This window comes from Telmatherina bonti, assembly GCF_933228915.1.
Source record: "Telmatherina bonti genome assembly, chromosome: 7".
NCBI classification, from domain to species: domain Eukaryota; kingdom Metazoa; phylum Chordata; class Actinopteri; order Atheriniformes; family Telmatherinidae; genus Telmatherina; species Telmatherina bonti.
In genome coordinates this window covers 33,789,218-33,804,088 of record NC_136625.1, presented here as the reverse complement: position 1 = coordinate 33,804,088, position 14,871 = coordinate 33,789,218, and positions in this window count along the sequence as shown.

Below are 14,871 nucleotides of genomic sequence, written 5' to 3'. Positions count from 1 at the left end.
TTTCTGCTTTGGAGAATGCAGGGTTATGTGATGTTCAGTGAGGTCTGTGCGACCTGGTTTCACACTAAAAAGTTCTTTTGTCATGAGACTTTGTAGGTCTTGACGCTTGTCTAATGGTAAGTGGCCAATATCTGGAAACACAGATGCTGCAGCTGAAGGAGGTAAGAACTGCTCTGGAATTTCCTCCTCATCCTCAATAGAGCGAGCCCAACAACTCGTACCCTGCTGTGGTGCATCAATCCATTCTTTCAAAAGGTTCACATGGAAGACTTGGTGTTTTTTCTGGCGATCTGGTAGCAAAAGTTCATAAGTAACAGGACCCGTTTTCTTAATAATCTTATACGTTCCCTGCCACTTAGCAAGAAGACAGCTTTCAGACATGGGTAACAACAACAGGACTTTCTGGCCTTCCTGAAAGACCCTCCTTTTTGAGGCTTGGTCATATCTTTCCTTCTGTTGCCGTTGCACCTGGGCCAGATTACTATTTGCAAGATCTTGAAACTCATCCAATTTGTCCCTCATTTTCAGAACGTATGAGAGCTCACTGCACCTCTGTTGTGGCATGGGACTCTCCCAAGCCTCTTTCAAAATGTCCATGGGACCTCGAACAGAGTGTCCGTACAACAACTGAAAAGGTGAAAATCCAGTGGATGACTGCGGAACTTCTCTGTAAGCAAACAGTAGAAATGGAAGCCACTGGTCCCAGTCAGACCCTGAATCATTCACAAACTTCCTCAGCATAGATTTCAAAGTTTTGTTAAATCTCTCAACAAGGCCATCTGTTTGTGGATGGTAAGGACTGGTTTTAACCCCTCGAATTCCAAGAAGATTGTATATTTCTTTCAGCAGTTTTGAGGTGAAGTTGGTACCTCGATCAGTGATGATTTCCAGTGGGATCCCAACTCTGGAGAACAGCTGAATGAGGCAGTTAACAATCTGACGAGCTTTTATTTTCTTCAAAGGAAAGGCCTCTGGATACCTTGTAGCATAATCACAAACTACCAGGATGTATCTGTGACCTGCACTACTCCGGTCCAATGGGCCAACAATGTCCATAGCAATACGGGAGAAAGGTGTATCAATAATGGGCATGTTGATTAGAGGGGCTCTGTCTCCTTTCTTGCATGGAGCTGTTAACTGGCACTGTGGACAAGCTTGGCAATATTTAATCGTATCAGCATACTGATGGGGCCAATAAAACCGGGGAACCATCCGAGAAAATGTTTTAGCTTGGCCTAAATGTCCTGCCCAAGGCACAGAATGGCTAAGTTTCAGAATCGTGGGCCTCAAGCTCTGGGGAATGACGAGCTAATCTCCAATCTGGCTACGGCAATAAAGCATGTTTCTTTTGATTACAAACATTTCCTCTCTTTCTTTCACTTGTGTCATTTCTGATACACTTTTATCAAACAAAGGTTTAAGTGTGAGGTCTTCTCTCTGCAGGCTAGCAATATCACTGGCAACTGGGAAATCTTCACTATCCAAAGGTTCTGAAATATAGTCATTTATCTTTGTACCCCTCACTCTTTCCGGTCTTCTTTGTCTCCTGCTCTTCTTTGGTTTAGTTTGTGTGCAGGCCTCAGGTATCTCCACATTGGCAAAAGGCAGTTCCTCCCATCCCCCTGGCTTAACCTGCTCCTGCTTAGCTTTGGATCTAGTGATGGCTACCAAGCCTTCATCAGGTTTTGCTTGGCGAGAATGCTTGGCTATTAGGCAAGTCAGAATTGGGACATCACAGCCCAACACAACTTGATAGGGAAGATGTTGCAATACTCCAACTGAAAGAGTGAAAAGCTGGCCCTCAACTTGAATAGGTACCTCTGCAATGGGATAGGACACCTTATCACCGTGAATACAAGAAATATCTAGTATATCGCCACAAAAAATAGTATTTCTTGGAAGAGAATCTTGTCTCACAAGGGTGCGGTTACTGCCTGAATCCAAAAGAGCTACACATGGTCTGTCTTCAATAGACACTCCTATTGAAAGCTCCTCATGTTGACCTTCAAAGACATCATTGTTCTCAAACTCCCTGAAAGATGATTGAAGAGAGGAACATACATAGTTTTTGCTCAGATATCTCTTTGGGCACTGTGCTTTGTAATGACCAACCTGACCACAAATATGACATGTTCTGGGGGGCTGGTTTCTGCTTTCCGATTTAGAGTCTACAGGATGAAAGTTAGTACGTGAGGGTCTCATACTGTCATTATTACCAAATGATTTATTATAAGGTGTAGGTGGATGGGACTTAGCTTGATAATGGTCATTTAATGGGCGGCGAGCTGCCAAAAAAACCTCAGCCATTTCTGCTGCTTCTTTGGAGGTCTTTGGGTCCCGTTCCTTTATCCAGGTGCGAAGTTCAGGATTTAGAACTTTAAGAAACTGTTCCATAATGATGACGTCTCCAATTTCCTCCTTTGACTTTGATTCTGGGTTCAGCCATTTAACATACAAGTCCTTGAGGCGGACCTGCAGTTCTTTTGGTGTCTCCTCCTCTTCCAGAACACTGGAACGAAATCTCACACGATAGATTTCAGCATTTATCTCAAACACTGTTAACAGTGACAAGTGGTGGCACCTTACCCACTTTGTCACAGCAGAGGAAAGTTATAGCAAAGTTCATGAGCCACCACAGGTTGTTGTGTCACTCTAACCCCAAAGTTCACAAATCAAGTTTATCCATCCCCAGGTATCGTTTCCTCACAGCAGCGTCAAGCCAGATGCAGAGACAGAAACCTGATGGGTACTAAGAGGCTCAGAGGAAGGATGGGCTTGTGTGAGTAAAGAGGCGTGAAAAAGTTTTTATGTTGTACAGCGCTTTGCGATGCATCTCTTCGAAAACTGCAATATGTACAGTTGTGCTCATATGTATTTGTCCCCTTTCATTAAAGAAAAGGCTGAATTTACAACAGTCACTCAAATAACTGGAGACTTAAAAAAGAACAATAAATAAAAATTTGCAAAAAATATAATTTAGTAATATAGGACACTGTTTTTTCATTTAATTGAGTTGAAGAAAGAAAAAAAACAAAAACAAATTGGTCCTGGACAAATCAGAGCACTTTTCTGTTGAACAGTGGGACAAAATACCTGTCAACAGGTGCAGAAGTCTGACTGAGAGGAACAGAAAACACCTGACTGGAGCGGAAACATTAAAGGATTGTTCAACTAAATATTAGTTTATGACTGATGTAATATGTAATAAATTATATTATTTGTTTGCTTTTTAAAAAAATATTTCTATTGAACCAGAATTAGGAAATAATGTAATGATTTTCATAAAATTTTTATTTATTATTTAGTCAATTTCAGCTTATTTTACAGGCAGCTGTTTTTTTCCTTCTTTAATGAAAGTGTATGAATAAATATGAGCACAACTGTGTAAAGTGTACGTGCGCACACATATGACCAACATTCAGATAAAACTATACACCACTAGTCCAGCGTTTTCCTCTTCTCTGCTTCATCAAGACGTCCAGAACAACAGTCAGAACCGGATCACGTGTTAATAATGGTTTCCTGTTGCTGTAAACATGACAGCAGATGCCTGTTTACGGTAGTACATGTGTAATAACAGATAATCCAGCTAAAGGGGGGGGGGCTTCCCAAACCTTATCATGCAGCAACACACCTGTGGAGGTGCGTTTGGACCAGTCAGACCCACCAAATATTTTACGCATAGAATAAGCCACGTCGTTACCACGGAAACAGCAACACATCCACAAACACTCATTATTGTTAACGGCTGTTAGTTGTTGTTAACTGAAACCTCAGACATCTGCATTTAACAAACAAGTTAAATGATGGTTTTATCTCCATGGCAACCAGCAGGACCGTCATGATTCATTTCAAACAAAGGCAGAGTCAGAGGAGACACATGAGCAGAGTGAAATGTTTGACCACAGCGAAAATAAGACTCGATTTGTGATATTGTGACAGTTTGCTACTTTTTGCTTGCAAGCTTGCAGAGTTCATCACTGACGTCTTTATCGTCAGCAGATTTATGTACTTCTGTTTTTCTTACGCTTGTGGTTTGAACTGATATGCAAGCTGATGCTGATTAGAGTGTTTTTGCTGAGTTTCTCTACATCTGTGGAGGAGTAGAGCTTCTTCTGCCCACATTGCATCTCCAAGGTGTGGTGTTTTTGCCAGTGATTGCTGGGCCTTTTCATCTGGGCAGGTAACTCCCCAGTGGGTCAAGTACATAGTACTGCGGTTGTTCTACGTTCTTCCTTGAAGCAGGATATCGGGTACCTGTCAATCAAAAGGACCCGCCCCTAAATATGCTGAACTTCAAGATTAAATTACTTTTAAACAGGCAAGTTAGAAAAAAAATTCACTCCGTCCCCCCCAGTTGTCATGAAGGTAAACCTGACCTATTAAACAGAAAAAGCTAAGTTGGCCTTTTTAACATGGGAGTCTATGGGGATTCGCTGTGTTTTGCAGCACCTAGTGGATGAAGGGGGAACTGCAGTTTGTATGCACTTCTTCATAGGCCTCACATTTAACCGCCGAAGGCTCCGTCCATCTTTCATACGCGGTCTATGGTAAAGTCACATGATGCTTTATACTTCAGAATTAATTATTTGGGATTATTAATTAACAGTATTCTCCTATGAGCTTACATGGAAATGATAATTCTGAATGGCGGTTACCATGGAAACAAGTCCTTACTTCATTCCGCTTTAGAGCAGCGGGTTGGGAAGGATTCTTATTGGACAGAGGGTGCACGTGACTTACCTATGTTTACCGGAAATAAACAAAGTTCCTCTCGTCTTTTTGGTCGTAATGTGGAAAATTACGTGATAAGAACCAGTTTCACTGTAATTTTTATAATAATTTTGAAGCAGCCGCTTGACACAAACATACTACTTCACTTTTTTTTTTCCGCAGCTGATGAGGAAGATAGACTAACAGAGACTCAAAACAACTGCTACGTTTACATGGGAGTTTTAATTCCCATTTAATTCTGAATAAAAGTTAATTCCGCTTTAAACTGATGAAAAATGACCATGTAAACACTTAATTCCTAATGCTAATTTCTGTTCAGAATTAAACTTAATTCTGATGTAAGTGTCTGGTTTATTCGCATTTTAATTCCGAGCTATTTAATTCCTCTGTCATGTAAACCTTCATTCCACTCTAAGTTAATTCCGATCGTTCTGAGCATGCTCGTTACCTTGTCCTGTCCCGATGTCGCGCGTTGTTTTGCTTCCCGTGTTCGGTGGTCTATCTTTCTTCTCAGTTGCTGCAGAAAGTGAAGTAGCATGCTGGTGTTGAGCTGCTACTTCATATTTATAGTAAAAATAGCAGCGAAACTGGTACTTATTATGTAGTTTTATACAAGTTATGACTGAAAAGATGAGAAGCAGGGAGCCAACTTTGTTTATTTCCGGTATACATCATGTGTACCCTCTGTCCAATCAGAACCCTTCCCAACCCACCGCTCTAAAGAGGAATTAGTGAGGATGTGTTCCATGTAAATCTTTGGAATCATTATTTTCATGTAAACTCATAGGATTTGTTCATTGTCTGAACCGCTTAATCCAATTGAGGGTCACAGGGAAGCTGGAGCCTATCCCAGCTGGCTTTAGGTGACAGGCAGGGTACACCCTGGACAGCTTGCCAGTCCATCACAGAGAGACAAACAACCACCCATGCTCACTCCTAGGGGAAATTTAGAGTGACCAGTTGCATGTCTTTGGATGGTGGGAGGAAGCTGGAGTACATATGGGTGGAGAGAACCCACCCATACACGGGGAGAACATGCAAACTCCACACAGAAAGGCCACTGACCAAACCCCTCCCCAGCTCTGGATCGAACCAGTGACCTCCTGGCTGTGAGGCCACAGTGCTAACCACTATGCCACCATGCAGCCGTAAATTATTCATTCCGAATTAAAAAACATCATGTAACCGTGGCCGATGTGCGGAATATGTGCGTCATCGGGACGGGACAAGGTAACGATCATGCGCAGAACGATCGGATGATCAGAAATTAGCGCGGAACGAAGGTTTACATGACAGAGAAATTGATCTGTTTGGTTTTAGAACCAGACACTTAATTTGGAATTTAGTTTTTCTCCGAATAGATTTTGGTCATTTTTCATCAGTTTAAAGCAAATTTAACTTTTATTTAGAATTAAACAGGAATCAAAACTCCTGTGTAAACATGTCTGGAGTGTGTCTTGGCTGGTCGGCGACAGACAGTCGGTGTGCAGCCGGAGCTTCTGCGTCGTGGTGGTCTGCTGGCTGTTTCAGCCGTGTTCACACCGGAGTTTGGCTGCTTCACCTCTTTAGGTGTTTGCCTAAATTAGAGCCGGGTACTGGGGCAGTTCCACTCCTGTCCACAGTACCCCTGCTCCTCCTTCCTCCTTCTCCTTGCAGGAAGGCAACTTCTGGCACAGGGATTTGCTCTGCCCAACATCTGGAAGGACACAGCTGTTTTGTCTGTACTGGGATCCCTTCCCGCTCTCCCAGACTGCAGGTGGGTAACTAACCCCTCCCATCCTGCCACAGGTTCACAGAATAAGACACACAGTGGATTCAGGCCAGGTTTTAACAGAGGATTTGTTTTGTTTTTCTGTCTTTGCCTCCCTTATTTGACCATGTGGGTGTGTGAAGTGTTTTAGTTTCTTGCATGTGTTTCCTGTTTATTTACAGGGCAGAAACCCGCTAGTGCCAATTTCATTAAGACTTTTTTGCATCAAAGACTCAGCCTGCTTTTCCTGATCCAGATGCACGTTTTACTGTAACTTTTGTGGCTTTTGAGTGAAAACTGTGACACAAGTTAGAAGCCGAATCAAGAAACGACCAGAAAATGCTGGTCAGGTATTAAATTGGTATTTTATACTCAGGTATAAAAATAACAATAAGAAAATACTCCTAAATATAAAATAGAAATATTTATAAAGAGAAATAGATAATAAATAATGGAAATGAAAATAAAAATACAAATAAAGGTGAGTAAAACCTAATAAAATAAAATGATCTGATAAAATAAATAAGGTTCAGCAACACCCATTTTTAACCAGAAACATAAAAAACTTGATGATTCTTCCCTTCATGCCACAAATGCAGAAAACATCAGATAACAACGGAAGTTTTTATCTTCATCATTCGCCTGAGTGTAAATAATGTCTTTAGAAATTCAAGGCAAACTTAAAAATAGCTTATTAGTCCTCCACCGCTTTGACATGATTGATACAAATAAATTATGACCGTATGACAGTTTAGTCGTAAAACCAACGAAAACTAATATTTACTGTCCAAATGAACCTTCCAGCTCTTCTGTTTGTCTTTTTATGCTTGTTGAAACCAAGATTAAACCAGATCTAACAGAGTTTAAACAGCTAAGAAAAGATCTCTGATATAAAAACAAAGGAAGCATATCTCTGAGTCAACATGAGCAAACTTTATCTTTTCGACCCATGACGCTTGTGGTTGACTCATGCAGACATTTCCACACAGCAAACACGCCTCACTGAAAAAAACATAACTGAGCAAATATCTATTAATTCATCTCTTCATTAAACTTTCACTTTTGTGACTCGTGTACAGAAGAGAGGCGTCTCAGTGCTGCTGATGCCACACTGGATCGCCTCTATTATCTCCCTTTTCATACTTCCATTGTGTCTCATTACAGATGAGGACTTTCAGTCCAGCTTCAACTTGTGATTTCACACACACACACACACACACACACACACACACACACACACACACACACCTTCTTCTTTGCAGGCTTTGCCTCAGCTCTGCACTTTCACACCGAGTCAAAGGTTATTTATATAGCATTTTCCATATGTGGAGCATCGCAAAGTGCTTTACATATGTAAAAACAACAAGGGAAACAAATAAAACAAGAAAAACAAATAAAACAGAAAGGAAAACAAATAAAACAAGGAAAACAAATAAAACAACAAGAAAAGCAAATAAAACAACAAGGAAAACAAATAAAACAACAAGAAAAGCAAACAAAACAACAAGGAAAACAAATAAAACAAGGAAAACAAATAAAACAACAAGAAAAGCAAATAAAACAACAAGGAAAACAAATGAAACAACAAGGAAAACAAATGAAACAACAAGGAAAATAAATAAAACAACAAGAAAAGCAAACAAAACAACAAGGAAAACAAATGAAACAACAAGGAAAATAAATAAAACAACAAGAAAAGCAAACAAAACAACAAGGAAAACAAATAAAAACAAGGAAAACAAATAAAACAACAAGAAAAGAAATGTTTAGAAGTGATTTAATTCCAAATTATTAGCTGGCGGTGTGTGTTGCGGTGTGTCTGGGCGAGGGAGATTATATGGTTCCCGCATGTTTATTCTTATCAGGGGTGGAAGGTTTGTCTCCTCATGTTGGTTTATTTTCTCCCCGTATCATAACCCAGCAGATTGACGGGAAAATCATGTGGAAAATAAGCGGGAAAGACGGGTAAAAAAACGGGAGAGTTGACAGGTATGGCGCAGCACGGTCAGGTGGGGGGCTGAAGAATGAAAACATTAAGAATTGTTGTCTTTATTTATTGTAAATCATGTCAGTCGTGAAGAAGAAAATGCTGTTTAAATTATTTTTTTCATGTATTTTATATATTTATGAGTAAAAAAAAAAAATGCAGCTACACTGAAAATGCAACAGTGTTTCTGTTCATCCATTTTACTTTTAACACAATGTGTGTCTGAAACTTAAAACCCACGTGGGCAAACACAGCTGAGGCAGCCGTTAAACTGTGGACAAACCCATTGTCTGGAGCCAGTTTGAACCCTCATGAACGCACTGGTTGAGCGTCGTTCCAGTGGAGGACCATGGTTTTATTGCAGTGCGAAGGTTCGCAGCAGTTTGCTGTCATGACTCAGTAATGTGACACTGTGGGATGTTAACACAAAAGATCCTGGACAGCTTCCTCATGGCCTCCAACCAGCCAGGATACTGGGAACAGACTGTGTTAGAGGGACAGGTACTGGTCCCAGTAAAACCCATTCAGGCAGCAGTGACATGTCTTCTGTGGAGAACGTTAAAGGAGCAAAAAGCAAAACTGTTTCACTGCAGGGTTTGTTGGTGAGCACTGCCTGTTTACCATACGCCTTACCACACACACACACACACACACACACACACACACACACACACACACACACGCGCGCCTCGTCTGCAAACAAATGAGCAAAAACACTCAAAGCACTCGCAAAGCAGCATCACCATTAGTTGAACAGATATTCCTGCATACTGCTGGCCAGTTGATACCTTCCTGACCAGTTTGGAGAACGATTGTGGAATTATTGTGTTCGGAAAACCATCCCTATGTCTCCAAAGGAAGAAAACTTCCAGATCCAGGTGGTGATCCAATACTGAAGCACTGGTACAAACTCAGAAGAACTGATGATAAATAATCTCATAATGGATCCCAGCTAAGCGGCAACCTCTGGTGGTTAAAAGTGAAGCCTATGCAGAAGTGCATAAAACTGCAGTTCCTCCTTCATCCACTAGGGGCTCCAAAACAGAGCAAATCCCCATAGACTCCCATGTTAAAAAGACCAACTTCACAGCGGAAATAAACATGTTTACAGCCTGGTTCAAAAATCCATTTTCGGTTTATAGGTCAGGTTTACCTTCATGACAACTGTGGGGAGAGTGAATATTTTTCTAACTCGCCAGTCTAAAAGTAATTTAATCTCGAAGTTCAGCATAATTAGGGGCGTGTCCTTTTGATTGACAGGTACCAATCTCTGGCTTCAAGTAAGAAGAACGTAGAACAACCGCGGTTTTTAGCCGGTTAACAACGTGACTTAGCTTTACTCCGCTTACCTCCGTTTGCTGGTTAGCTCCCGTTATCTCCGGGTTAGCTCGGTTAGCTCTTAGCTACAGAAAGCTCTGAGTTAGCTCGATGTCAGTCATCCTCCATGACGCTCCCCTCTCAGCTCCACCTCTTTGCCCATATTTGTAATTTCCGGGCAAGACGACGCGCATGACGCTGCCAACATGGCAACAGTAGGAACCGCCCACCGGGCTTCAATTCAGCTCTTCAGACACCTACGCGTGACGTCACGGAGGCTCCGTCCATCTCTTTATATACAGTCTATGGTCCCAGCATGCTGCTTGTATCAGCTTAAGCTATATCCGTCCATGCGCTGCTCACCATGTCTCAGAGGACGAGGAAGAAGCCGTCTGAAATGGGAAAAGTGTGTGTATAACAGTAACGGTCTGGCTGTTCCCGGCAGTGACGCTTAGTGTGTTTTTTTTGTTGCATCTTTATCCTTCCCCTTTAGGTGAAGTGTAGAGATTCCTCTTTTTTACCACCCTTTCTCATGTCATCTTTTCCTCATTTAACTGGCTGCGGGGCGGAAGCTTCAGTTCAGTTCTGTAAACTTGTCATAAATGTTACATGTCTGTATGTCTAACCTTGTATGAGCTGACTTAAACCTTGAATTTCCCCTCGAGGATGAATAAAGTATCTTTGATTGATTAACTAAGCTGCAGGACAACTGGAGAGATGACAACAGGACACGATGGGAAGGACAACAAACTGGAAAGACAAACTGAAACCAAATGGTGTTTATAGACCAAATAAAACGTCAAATAAAACCAGGAAAACTAATAAACAGGAGGAAAAAACTTGACACAATAAAAATAAAGCAAGAAACCAGATAAAATGAGAACATAAAACTTCCAAAGCATGACAACAATAAAGTTCTTTTAAAGGTAAAATAACATTTAAAAATTTACCCTCAGATTTCCCTAAATGTCCCTGAATGCAGCATTTCTCTCATGTTTTAGGTGTTTGGCGGTTTGTTCAAACTTATTTCACGCATTTAATCTAAATAAAATATTCCCCCTGGTAAGTTTTATCGGTTTTAAATGGTGTGAAAACCAGATTAACTGAATCCCAATCAGACACACTTTACTGATCCCAGACTAGGAAATTCCAACGTTAAAGCATCAGAAGTGTTGCCACGATGCTTCACTGGACAAACAAAAGAAATGGGAAATCTCTGTGAGCAAACAAGCTCTAAAACAGAGACGGAAGTCAGTCACGCGTGTAAACATCTGCTCTGAGATCTGTGTCTCTGATTCCTGCACGATAAGCTACACATCACAACAAGGAACTCGTCAGTAAGCTGGAAAAGGCCGCATTGGGCGTAAAGCGTCGCCTTCATGGAGCTGCCTGTTTGCTCGCTCCATGTTGCTGCTTAGCAACACGTTCCACGTGCAGCTTCCCCATCTTCATACTTTAGTTGTGCGTTTTCAGTTCCTGTCTGGATTGTGTGCTGTTACAGCAGCAGTAGAGCACAAACACCGATGAATGGCATCAAACATAAACCGTTTCTGGAAGTGGTTTGTTCTGTAACTTCCAGCCTCCCCACCCCTCCGTCAGAGACACCCTTTGTCCTCATTTCATGTCACACTGATGTGCAGTAAGGATGCATCAGCTTCGAGCTGATGCGTGAAATGGGGACACGTCAGGAAAACAAACACCCTTATTTTCAGATTTCACTGAAGGTTTCAGGTTCAGTTAGTTTCCACCAGAAAGAGGAACAAATAGTTTGTTTTCCAGATAAAAGCTCTGTTTTAGCTGAACTCTTGTTAATTCTGCACAAACCAACCAGAACATGTGTTTCTGCAAAGGGTCATAAGTTGTTATGCTCGTTATGAAATAAGGTTTAAAATAAATTTACAAGTTCACCACCAATAAAACCCTCAGAGGAAGCCCATGGGGTGGGAGGTTATTTTACAGGGGAAAAAATTGGCACACTAAATGAAAAAAGTGCTAAATTTAAATGCTCACTTTACTTTTTTTTTTTTTTTTTGTTCATTTATTTATTTATTTATTTGTTTGTTTGTTTATAAGTTGATATTATTTACGAGTTTTTATGTGTTTATTTGTTGAGTTAATTTTGATAAATTTGTTTTTGTTGCTTTTTAATGGAATTTATTTATTTATTCATGCATTTCATTTTTATTTATTTTTCTTTCTATTAAAATAAATTTTCTAATTTGTTATGTCTTATTTATTCATTTATTGTATTTGATCAAATTTTTTGATTGATGATAAAAAATGTGTATTTATTTATTTATTTTATTTTATGTGTTTATGTAACTTGTTAGTTTTTGCTTTTCATTTAAAATTCAATGAGAAGAAAATCCCAGTTACCTCCTGTTCATACTGGTTTTGTCCACTTTAAGTGAATCCCAGTCCCATGTTGTTTATTTGAGGACTGTCAACACACATTCAGACTCCAGTGCAGAATATCGAAATGAACTTTGGTCTGCTGAATAATATGTGGTCTAGGATCATTTGCAAGTCCTGGATGACCTTTAGCTTCTTTAACCTAAACTGAAAAACACGAGTTTGGGCTTCCAGACTTGGCCTCTTGTTCCCAAGTCAGGAATGTTATATTTTTAATTTAACGCCTTTTTATTTGTTAAACATAAACTCCTCTCTGAAGCTAAATCCTTTGTTTCTTTCTCTGATTTTAGGAACGTTACAATGCATTTATTCAGTCCGTACTCAGGTGGGCATCAGTCCCTTCTGTCTCTGCTGCAGCTCGTACAGAACTGTTGCTGTGGAAACGTCATGACAACATGGATCCATCCTGCTTTGGATCAACGCTTCTGGTGTCATGGTGTCGGGGAGATTTTCTCCGCTCACTTTGGGCCCCTCGGTACCAACGTGGCACGGCTGCTGACCATGTCCATCCCTTTCTGAGCACAGTGTAGCATCTTCTGATGGAAACTTCCAGCAGGATGATGCACCATGTCACAAAGCTCACATCATCTCCACCATGACGATGAGTTCACTGTCCTCCAACGGCCTCCACAGTCACCACATCCTTGTTGAATAAAACCAAGAATTAAAGCCGTTCTGAAGGAAAAATGTGTCTAACTTCATACCTGCAGAGAAAGTAGCTGGTTTAGTGCAAACCAAGTTGCTGCTTCAATACTAAAAACTGTTCCTCCTCCCCAACTGTGACACAATCCCTGCAAAATATCACTGAAGTTTTAATATTTGCCCATCATCCAGGTTTATTTTTCTTAGCAAACAGACACACGAGCAGCCTCCAACGCTCCTCCTTTAATGAATCAGCCTGACCAGAATTCCACCTGAGAGTGGATGGATGTCTAAAAATAAACCAAATGGCCTGATTAGAGAAACAATGTTTGTCAGAAGGTCACAGATGTAGAGGACCACAGATGGAGACAGATCAGGTCCGGCAGAGCATGTCTGCGGAGTTACAGCATGATTTAACACGCTGCGTTTCCACGCAGACAAACATAAAAGGAAAAACTTCTTGAATTATTGCTTGCAGTGATCATCACTTTTCCTCCTGTGTACAAATCAACAACCTTCATTTCCACAGGTGAGTGTCAAAATCGTCTCTATTTTAGATTTCCAGGATTGTTGTGAAACAGCTTTTAGCTCCTAAAGCTGAATAACAAAAATACAATTAGCATGTTTTTCCTGCTAGATCGTGTTAAATAAGTCAGAGTGATGTTTTCTGTTGTTTGTTTGGGATCTTCAGCCTGGAGTTTCCTCCAGCTATACCTGATGTCCTCTCCTCATCTAAACTCTGTGTTGCAGCTTTCACTGCATTTTCCATCGATTTACTGCGTCCATTTAAAACAACGTAAACTTTTACCAGCTGTAATATTTCTAGGACACTGTTGATCAATCCTGGTCCTCATGTACCGCTGTCCTGCATGTCGTAAGGACACACCTACTCTGACTGTTTCTTCAGAATAATTTGCATGGCAGTATTCTTGATTGGATCAGTGTGAACGTTCACATCAGGAAAGAAATTCCGTCCACCGATTTTGCGAGTTTTACTTTTTCAAACTGAGGTTGATTTTTTTTTTTTTATATTCACAACCGAGAGATATTTAATCAGTGCTATAGTTAAGATATACGCGGGAAAACGGAGTATAGCCACTTCTTTTTCAGTCAGCATTGAGTATACACACTTCTAAACCCCCTGAGATGCTGCTTTTACAGTTACAAACAACGCTACACATGTAGCTACGTCTCCCAGCAGCTCAGCTAAGGCTAGCTATGCTACACTGGTGCAGTTAGCCATCAGCTGTGTTAGCTTTAGCCTGAACATAGACATAATACAGGTATTTGTATATATGTCTATGAGCCACACACCAGTCTGTGTGCCAGTACCGCTTTAGTCATTCCTCCTTAACACCGAAGAACAGAAATTATGTGACAATGAGCAGATATACTGATGAAATTTTTGCAATAAACTAAACAGAGTAGTCTTTCATCTTACTTTTTTTTTACTGAAACAGCTTTTTTTTCTGGGCTACTTTTTTCTGTTTTTTTAAAAGAAACAGGGCCAAAAATTGAGAGTATACCCACTTCTTGAGTGACCATGACACTGCTGTATATAATCAGCCAATCAGAGAAGGCGTGTTGACTGATAGATCAGCGGCTGCAGCTATGCAGGCATCACTTTCACTGCTGTTTCATTCTAACTTTGTATCATCATGGCCGAGCATCTTTATTATTTCTTCTCTGCTTCTTAAAGCCAGCAGATAGCTGCTAAAGCAGCTCCTCCAACTGTCCCACGGACGTCCTAAAGTCCGTCCTGAAGCGGCCGTGGTCCAGCTCCTGGATTAAACAATAAAACTCCCCAACTTCTCCTGTCTTTTCCAGAACAGGATGAACGCAGCTCCTCTTTCTGTCTTTTCTTCTGCAGCTTCAGCACACTGTTGTCGTGGCTCCGTGCGGATTTTCATACTTTATTGGCATTTTCGCATCACACTTTGGGTTTGTGGAGAATTTATACTGGAAAAGCTGAAGTTAAAATGTCGTAGTCAGCCCACAAAATCCCATCATATCCATGTGGGTTGATGAC